Raw genomic sequence first — 7,650 nt, forward strand, 5'->3', positions numbered from 1 at the left:
TTCCAAGTACCTATTTGGGGGCTGGATCTGGTCCGGTGTGCATTACTGAAAAGATTTACTGTCATGAAACCCCATAGTGAAGATTATAGGCTCCGAAGGACACTGGAACCTTCTCTTAAGTGTTAATAATATCCTCTTATCTACCATACACTGTTTACAAATGCAAAGGAAGTTATACACAAATTTTTTTTTGCCTTTCTCAGAATAAAATAGTCTATGCATTGGAAGTATGATGGAATCAAAAAATTTGAAGGATTTAAACCAGCAATCAATCAATTCTGACATGATATTTTTCTTCATGAGTTTAAATACATTTGCTTCATTCCATATTTCACTGCACAATTATTAGATCCATTTTTTCTCATCTGGATAATTCATGGAGTGTTTTACAGTTCCATTTGTACATAAATGTTAAATACAGTAGAGAAGTAAACTGCACATTCTCATTATACAGTATGCATATTGTTTGTAACCATATGTCTTGTGGCCAAAGCATTAACTTAACTGAAAATACTTTTAAGTTGCCTGTTACAGAAGAATCATTTTTTCATTCTCTCTAAAATAAGCCAGATTCCAGCATGGTTTTTTTTTGCATTAAAAATGAAATTTCTTATAGTTCCCTTTCCAATATCACTTAAACAATAACTGCTAAACCTTCTTTTTACTCAATTACCCCAGGAGTGTAGTATATTTGACATTTCTGGTAAAGCCCTTGTCTCCCATTTATGCTTTAAACAATAAAAAATTCACAAACTTTATAATGCAACTTAAATTTTTACTCAATTGTTTATTTAAAATGCAGCTTTCCTTTCATAATAGCTGAACAGTTGAAAATTGTTTACAATTACTTCCTTCATAATTTCAAACCCCAAATGATTGCTTTTTATCTCCCCAAATGCTTTTCAAAATTGGCTATGTGTTGATGTGTTGATGTGTTGAGTGAGTCAGCGTACTGTAGCACAATTGACTAGAACTTTACATAAACACATGATTTTTGTAATTAGAAATTTAAGTCTACTTTCCCCTAGTCATTGTCCATCAATTGAAACACAATTTTATCCCTCTGTAACCTTTGGGGGGGCCACCATCTCAAATTCTGTCTCAGTTTTTTTTTATTACTAACATGTCATTGTTTTTCTTTTTCTTTCATGTTAAATTCTAATTATTGCTATGTCTTTCCTTTAAAAAATATGTATCCAAGAAATATGTTCTAAGCCTGGCAATTCTGTGTTCCAGCTATATAATTTAGCCTACTGGAAATCTATTAGTAATGGCCCTGGTACTCTCTTTTTTACGTGCTCCTTTGATCATTGCTATTGAAAGCCTTGGCCTCTTCAATTACATTGCTCCCTTTGTGGAACAAAGTTATACTACACATCTCTGACTGTCTGTGGTTTTACTATCAAAGCAGAGAGTACCTGACTTATGCCTTTTTCCATCCTTATTGATTATTTTTTTCCTATCACAAAAGAGGCAACACCTTTTTATGTGCATGGTTTCAATAAAATTCTGTCAGGAAAAGGACATAGTTTAAACCCTCTCTTAAGTTTGGGTTTCATGATCTGAGCAGTCTGTGTCCTTGGGAGCACTGCTTGGGGATCTGACTGATTCCCAAAACATCTTCTTGGGTAACTCAAAGCAATGTCAATTTAAGCCTCAAAAAATACTGTGGTAGTGTATTATTGCAGCAATTAGTTTCCCTTTCAGAGTCTTAGAAAACAATGTCTTCTGTCAAAGTGAAAGAATATTCTAAGAGAAACTAATCACATGATGCACAGAAACATGCCTTTGGGTAACTCTCAACAACACATAATTAAATAAATTGCAAAGTCTACATCTTATTGTTTGCACTGGAGGTTTGGAATTTTCCTAATCATCATATATCTCTAGGTAAATGAGAACCAACTGCCCACAGCAAATGGATAGATGCGATTTTCCAGCACTAGTTTGAGAATTTCAGGAGAAAGGAGTCATGTCTTATTCAGTTCCATATTAGTTCCTAACAGAGTGCCTGACACACAAAAAATACATTTGTTGAATTCAAGCCAAGGTTACTTATGTCTTTAAATTAAATAATGATCCATAACTTAGATTATATACTCTTTTTTTACAGATTTATGTTTAGAATTTTGTGCTACGGTCACTGCATATAATTCCTAATTGTTTTTTTTTAATATTTTTAAATATTTATTTTTGAGAGAGAGAGAAACAGACCATGAGTAGGGTAAGGGCAGGGAAAGAGGGAGACACAGAGTCCGAAACGGGCTCCAGGCTCTGAGGTGTCAGCGCAGAGCCTGATGTGGGGCTCGAACTCACGAACCATGAGATCATGACCTGAGCCAAAGTAAGACACTTAACTGACTGAGCCACCAGGGGCCCCATAATTACTAATTTCTTTAACATCATAAATTCATTGTGAGAGTAAGATAACAATGGAGAGAGAGTAATATGGAGCAGGTGTTATACTAAACAGTTTTTGATTTGACAAATAAAGAAAAGCACCACAAGTGAGATCTTAAAAATATGAAATTACTTGTATATGACTTTTAAAAAAATCACATTCAACTGAGAGTTCAGCATTCAGCCAAAATTTTAAAGTGTTTTTTTTTTGAAAGCTAAAAATACTGGTTTTTACATTAATCCTTTTTGAGAAATCATTACCATAATATTATCTTTCTTTTTAGTCACTCGTCCACATTTTTACCTCAAAATATTTTAGATTTCACATGAGACACCTGCCTTGGTATTTGAGCATTCTTACAAAGTTTTAAGCCTCAGTGAACTTTCTTAGTGATTTATAAAATACTACAGAAGAATAGAAATCTTTCATTTTAGAAGTCTGAATGAAGCAGCAATAGCAGTCTCCATGCGAGAGTTAAAGAAGCAATGAACTGCAAAGCATGAACTCAAATGGTTGGATTTGGAAATCAGAGGGGCTCAGATTTGAAATGTACAACATCTACTCATATTCCATTTCAAATAGAAATAGAGAAGGTCTGAAATTACTAGATGTTTATTAACTAGAGGGCGTACAGCACAAATACCCATAGAAGGACTCTCAGTGGCAGTTCTTTATAGCATATACCTTACTTAATAATTCCAAAACTGGGGAAAAAACTAGTTAAGTAGGTTAAGTAATTTGATCAAAGGCACCTGACCAGGGGAAATGGCTGAGACACAGTTGTGGAACTGATTTAAAAATGAAGCTCTTTTCACTGTTTCATGGTATCTCTCAATTAGGACATAACCAATCATCATAAATTTTGCATTTTCAACTCTAGATAAGGATCTTTGGACTGAACTCAAGAACCATGAACTGCAGGGCTGGCTCTTCCAGCATTTGTTTGCTACTGAGCAAGTTATTTAAAAAATATCTGTTTCCTTTTCTGAAAAAGGAGAGCCTTAACAAGGGACTTTGACGATTTTTCCCACCTCCAACACTATGCATTATAACATTTGAGGGTGAGGTAACAATAAATAACGGGTGAAAGAAAAAAAAACGATATTTTATAATGCAATTAAAAATAAACTTTTCAAAGAAAGCCATATATTTAATTCTATTCACTTAATCCATATCGAAACTCAAAAAATTTACCTTTAAAGCATTTTAGCAATTTTTTTTAAATAGGCGTGTTTGTAATTCAAGGAATTTATAGTCGCAAAAAAAGTAAGAAACTCAACAGAAGATCTTCAAGACTTCAACTCACTCATTTGTTCAATTGACATAAAGCATATTGATAGCCTCCTTAAAAGTATAACGAAACTGAACTCTCCCTCTATTAGGCTTTTCCTAGGATATATGTGCACTTTTGTTCTCCAGAATTGAACTTTAGGATTGCAGAGAGACCGTTGTATTCGTTGCCAGAATCATTTGTGTCAGATGTACACAAATATAATTACAATTATTATATTTTTATTACATTATATGATGTTTATAATTATGATCTGTGTAGTAATGAATCTGGTCTTGCTCAAAAAGAGCTCTTGCCCTTGTCCTGGGCTCCAACTTCTTATTTTTTTTAACATTTTATTTATTTTTGAGGGAGACAGAATGTGAGCAGGGGAGGGGCAGAGGGAGAGGGAGATACAGAATCCAAAGCAGGTTCCAGGCTCTGAGCTGTCAGCACAGAGCCCGATGCGGGGCTCGAACTCATGAGTCGTGAGATCAGGACCTAAGCTGAAGTCGGACACTTAACCGACTGAGCCACCCAGGTGCCCCTCTGGAATGCAACTTCTTAAAGCCTTGGAATTTCCCAAGTGATAGGAATGTCTGTAATTCATGGGGAGCATCTCAGACCATACCAGATTGTTTATAGTAACAAGGTGTCTAACGACCCCAAGTAGAGCAGCACTTCTCTGTCATTTTTACGACTCTGCCTTCAACGAATTGCCTTCAATTGATTTACCATCTCCAATCAAATTGAATGTATCAAATAAGAAAGCGCTTCTCATATTCTAAAAAACCCTAGCTAAACCGGAAGCATGTTGCATACAGAGAAACTGTTATTCAGGAGAATATTTCTTTAAGGACCAACGCCAAAATTCACACCATTAGGATTTACTACTATATCTCAACTTTCTGCTTTTCTTTCCCCCCACTGTTCCTCCTGCTTCTTTTCTATGGCTGGAAGGGGCTAGAATTTCTAGGCGTGGCCTGATCCTCATTGGCTGTTTACCATCTTATTTAAAAATGACATTATCTTCAATCCTTGGGCTCCAAATTAGAGAACAATCTTCATCACTTCTCTGAAGCCTCACCCAGAATTTTAACCAACCCCTTTTTTTACAATCTGACTCTATTTTTTCTGGTTGACCACTGACAATTTTCAAGTCTTGTCGTTTCCTTTCTCTTGCCCCACAACTGGGAAAGCCGCTGAGAAAGTCTTCCTCCACCCTCCCTTGGCACCAGCAGGAATTTCAACTATGCCAACTCAGCCCATACAAGAACCCTTACTCTAGTCCTATCCTCTGACCAAAATAAAAACAAAGGTCCCTCCTTTTGCCCAGGCTTTTTGTGCCTGCCCTACTCTCACCAAATAGTCCCCTTATATAAGCGGCAAATCTTTTCATAATTTCTTGGTACATGTATGATATCACCAATCTGGACAGTAACCAATTTTATTGGAGGGAGAGGTGGGCAATAAAAAAAAAAAAAAAAACTTTCCTTTTTATCTCATCAAATTTTTTCTTGTATCCTCCGATAGCTTCTCTTGGGTCTTTTAAAGCAAAGCTCTTCAATGTTCCAATTTCTCTACTCTCGTTGTCTCTTGAACACAATTCATTAATATATTCACTCCCATGTCCCCAGAGAGCCTCTTCTTGTGAAGGTCAGCAAAGATCTTATTATTTAATAGAAAGGTCGATTCTTAGGCTTCTTGCTTGAATTATCAGCAATGTCTGATTCATTTGATCACTCTTCCACTTTGAAATCTTTCTTCCCCCCTGGCTTTTAAGACACCATGATCTATAAATATTCTCCCACCTCACTGGTGCTTTTCCTGTCTCTTTAATCTGTTCCTCCTCATTTGCCTAACCTCTTGGTGTTGGACCTGGTGAAACCTCCAGGTTTCAGTCCTTACGATGAGGGAGTGTGGGGCAAGCTGAAGGCAAAGTACAGGCTAACAGCACCCTGCCTCCAAGTGGAATATGTGTGATATTCCTCAGACACTCCTGGCTACCCAAGAACAAAGGAAAGGGGTTTAAGTGCTTGCCATGGTGATGTGGGAAACTAAGGCAAATGAAAAATTAAATTCCCTTACTGCCCACAGCCCATTGACAAGCCCTTGAAACTGGCAGAGTGATCTTCTAGGAGCTCAGCTGTCTCGATGATGACACTTTGCTAGGGGCAAAAGAGAATCCTGACCTAACATTATCCTGACCCCCCAGGAACATGTAAGTCTACTTTAACATATAAACATTCCTTTGGAAACTTCCTTTACCTCAACTTCCCCAGGATATATGCTGGCAATCATACTTCAAGCATATGACCCCCTGATATACAGCTGAAGGGTTTCATGACTGAGGTTTTACTAAATGGTAATAAATGGCATATCCTTTTTTTTTAAACAGAGGAAGTGAATTTTAGTTTAGTTTAGTTTAGTTTTTTTTAATACAATTTATTGTCAAATTGGTTTCCATACAGGAAAGTGGGTGATGGGCATCGAGGAGGGCACTTGTTGGGAGAAGCACTGGGTGTTGTATGGCGTTTTCTTCACAACACTTAGCCTCTCAAGGTCCTGGAAACCTTGTTTCCAAAATTCCTTAGAGACTTACTCTATCCCTAGCCCCCTCCCAACCTGAGGATATATGACCAGTTACACCCCAGTGCAGCTCTTACTGCCCACAGGTCCTGTCCCAGTGCTTTAATAACATCACCTTTTGCACGAAAGATGTCTTCAAGAATTATTTCTTGGCCATCAGCTCCAGACTCCACTATCACCCCCAAATTTCATCACTTAGACCTCCTTACTATATCCCTAGGTAGCCTAACCTATGAACTGAGAACTACCAAATGTCTACGTCAAAGTTTGACCTCTCGCCTAAACTCCAAAAGTGTAGAATTCAACTTCCTACTCAATACTTCATCTTAGATGCCTTAACATCCATTTCAAATTTAACCATATCCAAGACTGAATCCCTGACATTCTTGCCCCCAAATGTTCTCCATCTGCAACTTGTTCCATCTCATTTAATAGCCACTCCATCTTTTCCTAAAGACATTCTTACATCATTTTTGTCTTTCATATTTCAATTCAATTGTCACAAAATCCTGTTGTCTCTATCTGCAGAATATTTCCAGAAACCAAAGTCTCACTATCTCCATTGCTATCACACTGGTTCAAAGCACCACTATATGAAACTGGATTACTAAAATACTCCTTTAAATAACTTCAATTGAGGGTGATCTTTTAAAAGAAAGCGTATCAGAGGGGATATTGGTGGGGAGATGGGTGAAATAGAGGAAGTGGTATCATGATGGGCACTGAGTAATGATGTATAGAATTGTTGAATCACTATATTATATACCTGAAACTAATATGACACTGTATGTTAACCGTACTGGGATTAAAATTTAAAACTTAAACAAATTTTACAAATATTTTTAAATTTACTTATTTATTCCGAGAGAGAGAGAGAGAGAGTGAGAGAGAGAGAGAGAGAGCGTGGGATGAGCAGAGAGAGAGAGGGCGAGAGAGAGAATCCCAAGCAGGCTCCACAGTGTCAGCACAGAGCCCCGTGTGGGTCTTGAACTCATGAACTGTGAACTCATGACCTGTGCCAAAACCAAGAGTCAGACCCTTAACCAGCTGAGCCACCCAGGTGCTCCCAATTTAAAAACTTAAAAAATAAATAAAGACAATGTGCTAATAAAAAAAAAAAGTAATAAATTAAATTAAATTAAAATAAATTAAAAAAAATTTTTAACATTTATTTATTTTTGAGACAGAGAGAGACAGAGCATGAACAGGGGAGGGGCAGAGAGAGAGGGAGACACAGAATCTCAAACAGGATCCAGGCTCTGAGCTGTCAGCACAGAGCCCGACACGGGGCTCGAACTCATGGACCGTGAGATCATGACCTGAGCCAAACTTGGACACTTAACCGACCGAGCCACCCAGGCGCCCCTAAATTAAATTAAATTAAATGTAA

The sequence above is a fragment of the Panthera onca genome, chromosome B1, assembly GCF_046562875.1.
Source record: "Panthera onca isolate mPanOnc1 chromosome B1, mPanOnc1 haplotype 2, whole genome shotgun sequence".
NCBI classification, from domain to species: Eukaryota; Metazoa; Chordata; class Mammalia; order Carnivora; family Felidae; genus Panthera; species Panthera onca.